Raw genomic sequence first — 14271 nt, 5'->3', positions numbered from 1 at the left:
TATACCTGGTACACTACCCCCTTTCTTACTGGCACGTTACTAACATGGCACCCTACCCATTTGACACCCTCTAACCTGGCATCCTAGCCCAGCAAGCTAGCTCCTACCCCTCTGGCAAGCTTCCCGGCTGGCATCCTACTTACCTGGAGTCCTGTCCACTGACCCTCCAAACACCTGATCGTCACACGCACATTATGTACATTTAGTTTGACAGCATCTGACAAAGTGGCTGGCAGGAATTTTAAATTTCAGACTACGGATATGAAAAAGGGTGTGGGATGCATTCCTCTGACAATTCTGTACTCAAAGCTCAGAACAAGTAACATTAAGAAATTCAATCCATATTCTGTAATCTGTTTCTTGCATCAATCTTAGCAATCTAAATTTTGATGGTGTTGTGTTGACTGATATTATGAGAGCATTTTTCAATGTTTATAGGCAGCGTGTTTGCTCAGTAGTTAGCGCTAATGCCTCACAGCACCAGGGACCTGGGTTTGATTCTGCCTTTGGGCGAACGTCCATGTGCAATTTGCACACTCTCCCTGTATCTGTGTGGGTTTCCTCTGGATGCACCAGTTTCCTCCCACAGTCCAAAAATGAGCAGGTTAGATGGATTAGCCATAGGGAACATAGGGTAAAACGGTGTGTCTGCGTGGGATGCTCTTCAGACAGTTGGTATGGACTTGATGGGCTGAATGGCCTGCTTCCAAACTGAGGGATTCTGCGCCTCTTCATGAAGAAATTCAATGTAACAGCAATGAGCTATCACAAAACTATACATATACTGTGACATATCCTGCACTCAAGCTGAGACTGCTGCTGTGATTTTGAATTATCACACTGTGTATTAACATGTTAAACAGCATCTTTAAATTACAAAGAAATAAAATTTGTCCAGTCAAAACTTACAGCAAAAAATGTAGGCAAGACTACAAAAAGGAAAATCTTGTATTTTATATTCAATAAAACTGTCCACACAAGGAATTCCACCTAGGTGTACTGTAGATTTTTTTTTGTCTTGTTTTACTTTCACACAGTGATCATTTTTATGTTGTTTCCTTTTGTACAAGATTACAGTGGGTGGTATAGCATGTGCAATTAGTGGGTGCAGGGTTTCCCACATGGCGTCACAGCTGAAACACCTGGAAAATGGCAAACAGAGATTCCCACAGTGATTTGTAAAAACAATAAGGCATTAATTAATCAGTGTGACTTCTCTACATCTTCAGCTAATCATTTAAAATTGGCTCTCAGGGAACGCAATGGTGAAGATTATTTGCAGACTTTCTCAGTAAGGAGTTGGTTGATAGTATACAGTTGAAGTAAAGTCATGCAGGGAGCAATGTTACACTTTCTGCTTTGTGTCAGCAATCAGGCATTCAGCAGACACCCAGTATTTCCAGTCAAACCCGTTTGTGGATTGACAATTTAAAATCTATAGTGGACAAACATGATCCGGCTTAAAAATATGTTTTAAGAATATTCCTGCATGTATTTAACAGTGATAACTTAGTAAATTTTGATTGCTATGACTGAAAATTGATGTATCACAAACTGATGCACATCACAAATTGCAATGTAAATCTAACTCCAATAAGTAATTTGAAATGACAGAAAATTTTAAATTATTTTCCAGTTAGATTGGGGAGCAGTGGTGACTTCTTTATGAATTGTATTTCAAAACGTATCAAAACTTTAAAAAATTATCTGTTTTCATCCAACTGATAAAGCTTAACTCTTTGTACGTTCTTGAAGGTTGCAATGAATGCCATTAGTGGGAACTCCTAATTTTTGCTGGTGCTAGGGCCGGTTTGAGGGATAGAATCTATTGGTAATAACCACAGCACAAAGGATCTCAGAAACATGAATTACACTGAATGCAACTCACACTTTAAATTCCATGATGTTGTTACCCCAAATCAAAGGAAATTCTGTTATAAAATAATGAAATCAAGCAGAAATTCCAGACCGGGTAGAAAAATTACTAAGGGATGAACAACAAATAATATCAGCAAACTCTTTATAACTACTGAATGACATGGGCATTGGTGAAAAAGTTTGGAGAATTGTGTGAGATTGGCAGTAAGGAGATTCCCAACTTTGAGAGCCAAGGTTCTATTTTCAAATGAAGCATTGGACAGTAAGACAAGGTTCTCACTAGTGAGTCGTGAGAGGTCTACTTGGATGCATTTATATCCTCTTCAGCTCGCCTCATTGATATACAGTCTCCCACCTGCTGGCTACAGAGTAGACAGCGTCAATTCCCGACGTGACATTGAGAACAACAAACTGGCGAATTCAGCCCACCACTTGCTCCACCATTTTGGAAACCAGGCACTGATATCTTAGAGCACACTCCATGGACAGCGACTGCACACCCACCACCATCCACCAGGATCTCCAAGTTTCCATTAGCAAAACAGGGTGCCACTTTCTCTCAGTCGGGGACAATTGATAGGAATTGTGCAGGACATCTACAGACCACCAGCATTTGCCTGGGTATATGGTTGGGCTTAAAGGTGGTGCTAGCACCAGGAAGATCCTGGCAGTGGGCATATTTCAGTAGGTGGTGAATGAGAGAAAACGAGTGAGACCACCATAAGTGTGGTACCTAGGTAATGAGCCAGGTTTTGGAAAATACCATGAGAACACTTGCTAGAGCTTTTGGAGAGAAATCCTCCATGAAACTCACCAGGATTGACAGTAAGTGACTTCTAGCAAAGATTCAGCCCTGTAAACTATGGGTTTGGTTTCATTCTTAACACATGATGAATTTCAACACAAATTTCCAAGTCCTAATAATAGTTTGAGAATAAATCCCTAGTTTATCTACACATTCAGTAGCCACCATGCACTTTTACCCTTGCATATGTTAAAGTAAAATATTTTTAAACCAAAACCTGTATCTTCAGGTGTGAAATGAGACAATTTCTTAAATGTAGCTATGTAAACAAATTGTCATCCAAATATAGCAGAACCACAGGAAAGCTTTACTGCAGCAGGGAGGTTGAACACAAGGTCTGTTAATTCTGTGTAAGCGTCAGGAGTAAGCTAGTCACTACTCTCCACAACAAACACCTAAAATGGCAGAGACAATGAATCCTAGTGGTGCTGTCGCTATGGTCCAGGATCTGGATGGATGTCCTACTGAATTCACCCTCGGTCCTTGCAAAAATAAACACTGTATCATAGCATGTAGGTTGAAGAATAACATTCTCGATGCTCCTCCATCACTTTAAAGTTTCAAACCAACATGCTTAAGAAAGTTCAAATCTACCACAATGATCTGATTCTCCATTAAATTTTGTTGTTGTCATGGAGCTACCAAATTCCTGCTCTTGACTGTAAAAATCGAACAGATTAGGTGGATTAAAAACAGAGCAATTCAAAAAGCAACCATTTTACCAGAACTCACTTCCACATGTTATGAATAAGCTTTCAGGATTCACATACTCAGACTTTTCACAGAATCTCTTACACATTGCTTGATGTTCTAGTGGAGGATACAAATGGAGCAGTAACAGCTGTGAAATGTAACAAACTTCAGATCCACTCACAGTGCACCCCATGACAGCCGTTTATTTGTGAGGTTGGGGGATAATAGAGGAAGAAGCTTTTCAGCGGCAAAACTTTCTCATCTGAAACAGGGAGGAGCAGCAAGAAGAAACTTAAATCACAGACTGGTGACATTTTTGGATAACAAAAAACAAACTACGTTGCTGTTTCGGGACTCACGTTATTACTTTCGGTTAAAGCCCACAGATCCAAATAACATTTTAAGGAACAAGCAGTTATACTTGGTTAGAGTGGTGCTGGAAAAGCACAGCAGGTCAGGCAGCATCCAAGGAGCAGGAAAATTGACGTTTCGGGCAAAAGCCCTTCATCAGGAATGAAGGGTTTTTGCCCAAAATGTCGATTTTCCTGCTCCTCGGATGCTGCCTGACTTGCTGTGCTTTTCCAGCACCACTCTAATCTCAACTCTGATCTCCAGCTCTGCAGTCCTCACTTTCGCCTAGTTATACTAGGTGTTGCAGCCAGAAGAAAAAGAAAGAAGACAAAAAGGGTAAGTAAAGAAGGGAGGAAGCGGCCGGTTTCGAGCAGACGGGACAGGAGCCCAAACACTGCCTGACTTGCTGGCATGCATACTCCACAGTGCCAGTTCAAGACAGGGCACCCACTGGAGCATTAATCTCCAAAGCACTTGCACTGGAGTGAAGTCAGCATTGCATGCTGATCGACATCATGATCTGCCTTCTCTGTAGACTTCTGTCAGTGCTAACTGTGACAGTGTACAAAGCACTTCCGGGATCAGTTAGCTCATTTGGCTGGGTTGTGTTGCAGACTGAAGCCAGCAGTATAAGATCAAATCCCACATTGGCTCAGGTTGCCATGTAGGACTCTCCTCAATCTCTCTCCTCACCTGAGAAGTGGTGACTCTCAGATTAAGCAGTTGTCTTTGTCTAATGGAAGACCAGACTGTGATCTACTCGGACTATGGCACCTTTACCTTTTACAAAGTCAGCTGTGTCAAAGGTGTGCCTTTAAGTTGTGGACCCCATTTTACATGCCTAACAGTCAGCTCATTAGCTCGGACTATTCTTTGATGATCAACAACTCTTTGTCCAGGAGTGTCACCATAGGCTGTATTTCAATTCTAAAGGCGAATAATAGTGGACTCACAACATTAACTTGGTTTCTCACTTCACAGATGCTGCTGAGTTTCTCTGGCACTTTCTGTTTTTACTTCAGATCTCCAGCAACCACAGGTTTTTCCTTTTATTATAGGATGTATCTTAACAGATTTGTGACTGCTGACTCAGGATGTACTGGTACTGGAGTGATTAGATCAGATTACTTACAGTGTGGAAACAGGCCCTTCGGCCCAACAAGTCCACACTGACCCGCCGAAGCGCAACCCACCCATTCGTCTACATTTACCCCTTTACCTAACACTACAGGCAATTTAGCATGGCCAATTCACCTGACCTGCACATTTTTGGACTGTGGGAGGAAACCGGAGCACCAGAGGAAACCCACGCAGACACGGGGAGAATGTACAAACTTCACACAATCAGTCGCCTGAGTGGGGAATTGAACCCGGGTCTCTGGCGCTGTGAGGCAGCAGTGCTAACCACTGTGCCACCGTGCCGCCCACAAAGTTTTTAGAATGCAACATTTCACATGGTAATTATGACATGGTTCATAACTTCTTGAAAGTAGAGCCACGGGTAGATAAGATGGTGAAAAGGCATTTGGTATGCTTTCCTTCATTGGACACAGTGTTGAGTATAGGAGTTGTGAGGTTATGTTGCAGCCATACAGGATATTGGTTAGGCCACTTTTGGAATAGTGTGTGTAATTCTGGTCTCCTTCCTATTGGAAGGATGTTGTGAAACTTGAAAGGGTTCAGAAAAGATTTACAAGGATTTTGCCAGGATTTGAGCTATAGGGAGAAGCTGAATAGGCTACGGCTGTTTTCCGTGGAGCATCAGAGACTGAGGGGTGACATTATAGAGGTTTATAAAATCACGAGGGGCATGGATATGATATATTGACAAGGTCTTTTCCCTGGGGTGGGGGAGTCCAGAGCCAGAGAGCATAGGTGTAGGGTGAAAGGGGAAAGATATAAAAAGGACCTAAGAGGCAATGTTTTCACACTGAGGGTGGTATGGAATGAGCTGCCAGAGGAAGTGGTGGAGGTTGGTACAATTACAGCATTTAAAAGGCAGCTAGATGGATATATGATTGGACAGGGTTTAGAGGGATATGAGTCAAGTGCTGGCAAGTGGGACTAAATTAGGTTGGGACAGCTGGTGGGTATGAATGGGTTGGATTGAAGGGCCTGTTTCCATGCTGTACATCTCAATGATGCTATGACTCTATGATACAGAAAATGTAATGCGATGTATTTTATGGGATCACTATGAATACTCAGAATAGATTAACTCTTTATTTCATTTAGTTCCTTTCAAAATCAGACTATGCTTTGATTTATTTTACTTCTCTTCTCTCACTGGCAACCTTCTTGCACTTTTTCCATATTATGATGTTTTACAGACAGGTTGTCCCAGTGCGAGAGAATGACACCCAAGCACTACCCTGACTCTACAGCTATGCAGTTTGATACTGACCACAGCCTTGTGTTACATAAGGTTGAAAGGGTTCTGAAGAGTTAATGCCGAAGACTGCATTGAACTCTACCCAATCTGATTCTATCACCAGGACTTGAATGGGGAAAGACAGAATATCTTAGGATCTCAAAGAGGTATCTTAATCCTCCTTATAATCTTAGTAATCTTATCAATGTATCCTGTGCCTGATTGCTATCATGAAATAAACTGCATCTTCTAATGATAATAGCCTTTTCTCATTCAATTATCCAATGGGTCTTGCTATCACTTGAGACAAAGTCCTGTAGAACCAAACAAAACAAAAGGGATGGTGGCTGTTGTTAATTAAACCACATGTTGCCAGTGGTTGGTATTGCATTCTCGCAGGCGACTTGGTATCAGGATGGCTGTTGAAAATTTGATCTAGCTGCATCATTATGACAACTTGCAATTAGCAGTAGAGTATTGTGGTTTTTTTTAAAAAAAATTGAAGCCCAGTTGCAAACTACTAAAGCTCCTTTGTGCCGAGTCAATATGTGAAGTCAGATAGTCTCCTGAATCTAGGACCTTTAATGCTGGGATGCAGATTATAGCTAACTGAACCAATTAATAAAACAATATCCTTTTTCTATATAGGCTTGTGAATGGAATCCAATAATACGAATAGCGAAATTATACTTTTATAAGTATCTATTAATAATTGAGCTACAATTATCATTTATTTTAGAATTCAGCTTCATCTTTTCCACTTAAGGTACTGTTCTGCTGAAGTCTTACATAACTCGTTAATTTATCATTGCCTAAATATTGCTTCAATAATTAATTGTCTCTAAGTGTTTTGAAATGTCCTTAGGATGTGGAAGATGCTGGATAAATAGGATAGGATTTTGTCTTGATCGTGAGGACAGAGTTTGACCATTCATGGGATATGAATGCCACCATTGGCTAAGCCAGCTTTAATTGACCATTCCTCATTGTCTGGGAAAAGGTGTGCTGTAGTTCACAGGGGTTGGGTGGAGTTGCAGGACTTTGCACCAATGTCAGTGAAGTAATGATGATTTATTTCCAATTTGAATGGTAGGTGAACTTGGAGAGGAGCTTGCAAGAGGTGTTGTTTCCATACATACATGGTGTCCTTCTGTTAATTGTAAACTGGCATAATAGTGCAGCTAAATCAACTTTTCAGATGACCACTGCTGATATTAAGTCATGTGAAAATCTGATGCCACCCACTGCCGTTGGGTTGGGTGGATTGCTGTCACTATCCCTGTGTTTTGACTGGGCCTGCTCGATAGGAGTTGCGGTTTGAAAGGAGCATAGATGAGTTATTGCATTGCATTTTGTTGATGGTATTAACAGCTGCGACTGTGTGTTGGTGGTGAAGGAAATAAATATTGAATATGTTGCCTCGGGACTGCAAGCAGACTGCTTTGTCCTGGATGATGTCAAATTTCTTGAGTGCTGCTCGTGGTGCAATCATCCCTACTCCTGATTTGAGTCTTATAGATGGGAAATGGGCACTGGGACATCAGGAAGTGAATTACTCCCTGATGAATTCCTAGCCTCTGACTTGTTCTTGCAGCCACAATATGTATATTACAGTAAGAATGTATGAACCATATGGATGGATTGTTGTCAAAATACCTTCTGTTGTGTTTTTTTTCCTGTTTGATCTCTCGCCATCACTGTCACAGACTTTATCAGCAAGTGTGTGGAGGACTGCATACTGAGGAAGTCAATCCAGGTGTTCCCCAACAGGAAACCCTGGATGAATCAAGACATACAGAACCTGCTAAAAACCAGGCATGAGGCCTTCAGATCAGGAGACCCACTCAAATATAAGGAGGGCCATTAAGACAGCCAAGGACCAATACCAATTCAAACTAGAGACCCAGACAGACATGTGGCGACTATGACAAGGACTGAATGACATCACAGGTTCTAAAAAGAGACACTGCAATATAGCAGATGATGACATGTCCCTCCCAGATCATCTCAACGCCTTCTATGCTTGCTTTGAACAGATTTTCGGTAGAGAGGTAATACCTATTCTGACACATCCTGACTGGACCTATTCTAACAGTCACTGCGATCAGTTTTCTTTCGTGTGAATCCAAGGAAAGTGATGGTACCAGACGGAGTACCAGGCCGTGCACTCAAAGCATGTGCAGATCAATTGGCAGATCAACTTCTCGGACATTTTCAACCTCGCCCTGCAGCAGGCCACTGTCCCTGCCTGTTTCAAGAGGGCCAACATCATCCCTGTGCCTAAGGAAGGTTCATGCAGCATGGCTCAATGACTACCGCCCAGTGGCCCTAACTTCGGTGGTCGTGAAGTGCTTTGAAAGGTGGGTCATGGCATTAATTAACTCCAGCATCCCCGCTACTCTTGACCCACTCCAATTTCCTTATCGGGCCAACAGATCCATGTCAGATATTGTATCATTTGCTCTTCACTCCTCCCTAGAACACCTTGGCATCAAGAACAGCTACGTAAGAATCCTACTCATTACTACAGTTCAGCCTTCGACACAATTATCCCCTCAAGTTTGATTACTAATCTTAATGACCTCAGACTAAGCCCCACTCTCTGCAACTGGATCCTCAGTTTCCTGACCTACAGGCCACAATCAGTGAAGATTGGGGACAATATTTCATCGTCAGTAACACTCAACACTGAAGCCTCCCAGGGATGCGTACTCAGCCCCCTACTGTACTCACTGTATACTCATGACTGCATTGCCAAATACCAGACTAATGTCATTTACAAGTTCGCTGATGAGACCACCATAGTTGGTTCGAATCTCCAATGGCGATGAAACAGACTACAGATGGCGGGGTGAAAGACCTGGAAAAATGATGCACTGAGAACAACCTAGCTTTTAATGCCAACAAAACCAAAGAACTCATTATTGACTTTCAGCAGGATTTTACTCATGCCCCTCTATACATTAACAGCACAGAGATGGAACGAGTGGAGAGTGTCAAGCTCCTGGGAGTGGTCATCCACAACAAGCTTTCTTGGACTCTTCATGTGGACACACTGGCTACAAAATCCCAACAATGTCTCTTCTTCCTCATGCAGCTGAGGAAATTTGGCATGACGGCGAATACCCTTGCCAACTTTTATAGGTGCACCATCAAGGGCATTCTGTCTGGATGTATCACTACCTGGTATGGCAACTGTACCATTCAAGATCAGAGATAGTTACAGAGAATGGTGCACCTGACCTGGACAATCACAAAGGCCAACCTCTCATCTACGGAATCCATCTACCAGGCCCACTGTCAAGGAGAGACCGCCAGCGTTCACAAAGGTCCATCCCACCCTGGCAATGTTCTTCAAAACCTTTACCATCAGAGAGAAGGTACAGAAGCCTGAACACACGCATCAGCCAGTTTTGAAACAGTTTCTACCCTACTGTTGTTAGAATGTTGATTGGACTCACAAACTCTTAACAGTCACCTGTACCTGTGTTTTTGTTTTTGTTGCTGTTTATCTATTATTTACTATCTATGCTACTTAACTCTGTGATCTGCCTATATTGCTCACAGGACAAAGTTTTTCACACGTGACAATAAATTCAATTCAATTCAATAAATTATATTTATTTAAATCAAGCTCAAGATTTTCACCAAACGTTCTGTTGTTGGCTTTCTCCAAGACAACATGCTACCCACTTTCTAATCATTCATTGGCAAGGCAATAGTAGGCCCTCTCCTAGAATCAAGACAAAGGGCCAAACTCCTGCCTTATTGAGAACAAGGCAGCTCCTACACCCAGTAGCACTATGTTGGAGGTTATGGGTACTGCTGGAAGAGAGACCCTGTTGTTTCAGAATCACACACAACTCAGGACTAAGCTAAATAATGTTCTTTGGTGGGGAGTGTGATTTTTGCGTAATGGTTCATGGAGAAAGCAGTACAGGGGATTTCTGAGGAATGTACGGGGGCAGAGTTCTACCAGTGGGTGCACGCAATCATCAAGGGATAGTCCTCCCTCAACTCACAGGGTGACCAACTACCTGCAACTTTTAATCAGTTTCACGCACCACATGGCAATTTGTTTGAGACATAGAAGTGGTCCATAATTTGCCACTTAAGGGCTTCAGTTGGCAATGGAGCAGGTAGGTCAACCATGGAATCTTCTGCCGAGAATTTAATTCTAGTGGAGGGAGGAAGGTGCCACCAAATTTAACATTGTTCCCAAATCCAAGGTCACCATCTCTGAGAAAGGAGGGCCCATTACTTACTTTTCTGACCCCAAAAGCAAAACATTACACCCCTTTCAATTTATCCCACTACTTTTTCGTTTACAATGGGCTAAAGTATGTAATCCAAAGCAATTAGTTATATTTTTAATGGATTAGATAACTCGAAAAGCACTTTAAAAGTATAGTAATGTTAAGCATCAATCTTGGCATCCTTGAATGAACATTAAACTGAAACAATTAATGGGATTTGCACATTTTAATAAAGAAACACTCCAGTCAGAAAGCAATTTTGAAGAAAACTAAGGCTATTATACAATTTGTTTAAATTATTCAATTAACTTCAATTAGCTCAAGACATATTTCACCTAATTATTCCGGTGACTTTCTGACAATTTAACTTGGATAACATCTTAGTTGGCCTAAACTGTATCTTCATCTCCATCTTTTAATTAAATTGCATTAAAATTACAACAGTTAAAAGCAAATTTAATTATAAGATTGGCTGCCCCATGTGAAAAAAAGGGACTTCTTTGCAACATGTCAAGAAAGACAATGATTTTTGACACAGGTAATGATGAAAATATTAACATGCATAACAATAACATGGTGATCATTATTTTATTAGCAAAATTGTGTCTTAGACTTTGCAAGTGCCTTTGTTAGAGCTCTAATCTGTTTACTCTATCAGAAGAAAGTAATGGGAAATAAAAAATTTTACATATTAATTTAATTAAAATCATTTGTTTTCGCATTTAAGAAAAGCCTTGTGGATATAATTTACTATTGTATATTTACATTAGCCGTTAATTAACTACAAGTAATTGTTAAGGAAACTGCTCTTTCAAAAAAAAGCACATATTGAAGATAAAACTCTATTATGCCCTTATCATAGGGTTATTGATGTCCTCTTCAAAATACATTACTTAAAACAGCAACTTCTTGCTTTCATCATTAATCTGTAACCAGTTCCTTAATTTTTCCATTCCACTTGAAGTTTGTTTTCATGGTCACGAACATTGATTTCTCAGGATTTAATTTTCCACATACATCCACATAGAGTTAGAAATATATTATAAGAGTCTGGTTGCTCTCTGACCACGAGTGATTTTGAGGAGATCTGAGAAATTATGTTTACACCCAGGGGATGGTAGAAATATGGAACGTGCTGCCCGCATGGATTGTGGAGGCAAGCACTCTCACAACATTTAAGAAGCATCTGGATAAGTGCTTAAAATATTGGAGCATTGTTGGCTGCAGATCAAGTGCAGGTAAATGGGGTTAATCTTATTTGGGGTTTGATTGATAGACATAGACATGATGGGCCAAAGGGCCTGTTTCTGTGCTGTATGACTCTACAACTCTACGATCCTATTGTCAAGTATGTCTGTGATTCATGATTTTGCCACTTGTGGCGTTCTCTGGAAAAGCAGTCCTACAAATCACAGGATCTTATTGTATTTAGAAGTGAAATTGATGTTTCACTTTTTGTACTGTTTGTTGAGTCCTGCCACCTCCTACTCACACAGGGTTCATTGTATTCCATCCCCTGCACAAATAGTATCTGTCCATCATTAGAAAGGTCTTTGCAAGGTAAATATCACTGAAATTTGAAGCCATTACTTTAGGACATTGGTTTCACTTGATACCATTCAAAATGTTTGAAGGTGGCACAGTGGTTGGTCCTGATATTTCACAGCACCAAGGACCCAAGTTCAATTCCTGCCTCGGGTGACTGTGTGGAGCTTGCATATTCTCCTCATGTCTGCTTGGGTTTCCTCTGGGTGCTCTGGTTTCCTCCCATAGTCCAAAGATCTACTGGTTGTGTGGATTGGCCATGCTAAATGCATGGATAGGATCGGGAGCTGGGTCTGGGTGGAATGCTTTTGAGAGGATTGATGTATGTAGACTTGGTGGGCAAAATGGCCTCTTTTTGTACTGTAGGGATTCTATGTTTATGGAATGGGCTCCACTTCAAATGTGTTGTCATATATTAATATAAACATTAAGAATATCTATTTGTAAAATTAATTTTTATTGTGGGGCATGGCAGTGTTCTAATCTGATTCTTGTCATTTTCCTTCCTTTTCCTGCGGGATCTTCCCATTCCCATATGAACTGATTCTGTTGACTGTGTGGACGGTTCATTGGGCAGAAAATTCCCAGGCCTTGAATGGCATGGGCTTTGGCAAGAAATTTGGGAGAATCTCATGAGAACTTGAGCAAGGCCTTTCTCCACCTTGAGAGCAACAAGCTGTATTTTCCTGGTAAAGCACCTCTGGCTCTGGGACCTCCATCTTGGAGACCCAGCACCAATATCTCAGGAAATGCTGTGAGCAGTGGCTATATGCATTCCACAGACACTGACATTCAACACACATCAGACTCACTGCATCATCATGGCACCTCTCTTATCCACTTCGCCAACTTTTAAGCTGTCCTATGAAGCGCACTGGCAATTATCATTGGAATGTTGCTGGAAGGATACTTTGCCCACAGGAGCAGGCACTGAGCTCATGGATTGCACCGTAAGGCTGGTCATATGCTTTCTTATTGCCTAACTGGTTGCTCATATCATCCAGCCTTGTCTTGCCTTTATAGTTTCAGCCCCTCAGCCATAGTTTAAAGACTCACTGTATTTTTGCATCATCTTGCAGTTTAGCACAGAGACAAAGCCAGGCAGTCTGTCTCACTGGTCTAGAGTCATCAGTCAAGGGGAATGATTTTGAATGGCACTGTGCTATATCAATCTCCCACCTACAGCAAGTGCCTCCAGCATCCACAGCAAACATGCTGGATGTGCATGAATCAAATGGCTATGTCTCAAAGCTCAAGGTGCATAGTCCTCAATCAGTTCAAGGTGTGGCTGCTGTAAGTCAGTGGGGTCTCGGTGCAGTCATTCAAGGGCCGTATCTAGGATCAGTCCAGTGCCCACACAGTCAGGTCACATGCTTCAGATGAGTCAGACCGTTAATCTCACTGCAGTCAAGAGAATGAGCCATAGTCAGTCCTGCAGGTCCAGTACAACCAGACAGTGGATTAGCAGATCATCTGTCAGGGAGATACATGAAGATCAGTCAGGGTCTGGTTGGATATCACACTGGTCTATCCCTCCAAATCAACCAGGGGGTAGAATACAATGAATCCTGTGTGAGTAGAAGGGGGGGGGTGGGGGAGAATCAACAATGGGGACCAAAGGCATCAGCCTGGAGTGCTGAGGGTACAAGGATAGTGAAGGGGGAGAAATTTGATGTATAAGGGGTAGCTGGGAGTGCATGGCAGGCCATTGGATGCTGCAGGAGTGGGAGGGTGATGGGAGATCACAGGCACCGTGGCTTCAATAGGGGGATGGTGCAGCATCAGAGTGGGCAGGACCAAACTGTAGGGATGGGGCTCAAGGGGTAAGGATGGAATTGCAGAGTTGTAGTTCAAGGTGGTGGGTGGATAGGAATTTATGTGAGTTCAGTTGGGATGTGCTGCCCAGGATAAACACTACACGCATCACGTAGGGAGGAACATGTATAGTGAAACTGAACTCATCAATAGAAAAGGGTGCATTTCATCAACATGCAAGTGATCTGTGATCATTGATTCCGCTTTCTATACTTTAGTGCCTATAGCTTGGATCTTTGGAAATTCTCATGTTCCTGTTATTTTTGTGCAGTGTTTCCGATACCTTACAAGAATGGTTACTGGGAGATAAGGGTTTCCCTCCATGGCTATGGCTGATGATGCCATTTCTACACCACCCTGACAGAAGCTGAGTGTAGTTACATTGTGCCCAAAAGTTGGCCTGGGCCACAGTGGAGCACATGCTAAGCCTTCTGAAGGTGAACATTTACTGCTGGAGCTGTTGTGTGAGAGCCCTCTCACCGTGTCTTCGAGATAGATTATCCTTGCATGCTGCGCTCTGCACAACCAGATCAATCAAAGAGGGGACGTGGTGAATG

The sequence above is a fragment of the Hemiscyllium ocellatum genome, chromosome 3 (assembly GCF_020745735.1).
Source record: "Hemiscyllium ocellatum isolate sHemOce1 chromosome 3, sHemOce1.pat.X.cur, whole genome shotgun sequence".
Classification (NCBI taxonomy): Eukaryota; Metazoa; Chordata; class Chondrichthyes; order Orectolobiformes; family Hemiscylliidae; genus Hemiscyllium; species Hemiscyllium ocellatum.
This window is presented reverse-complemented; position numbering follows the sequence as displayed.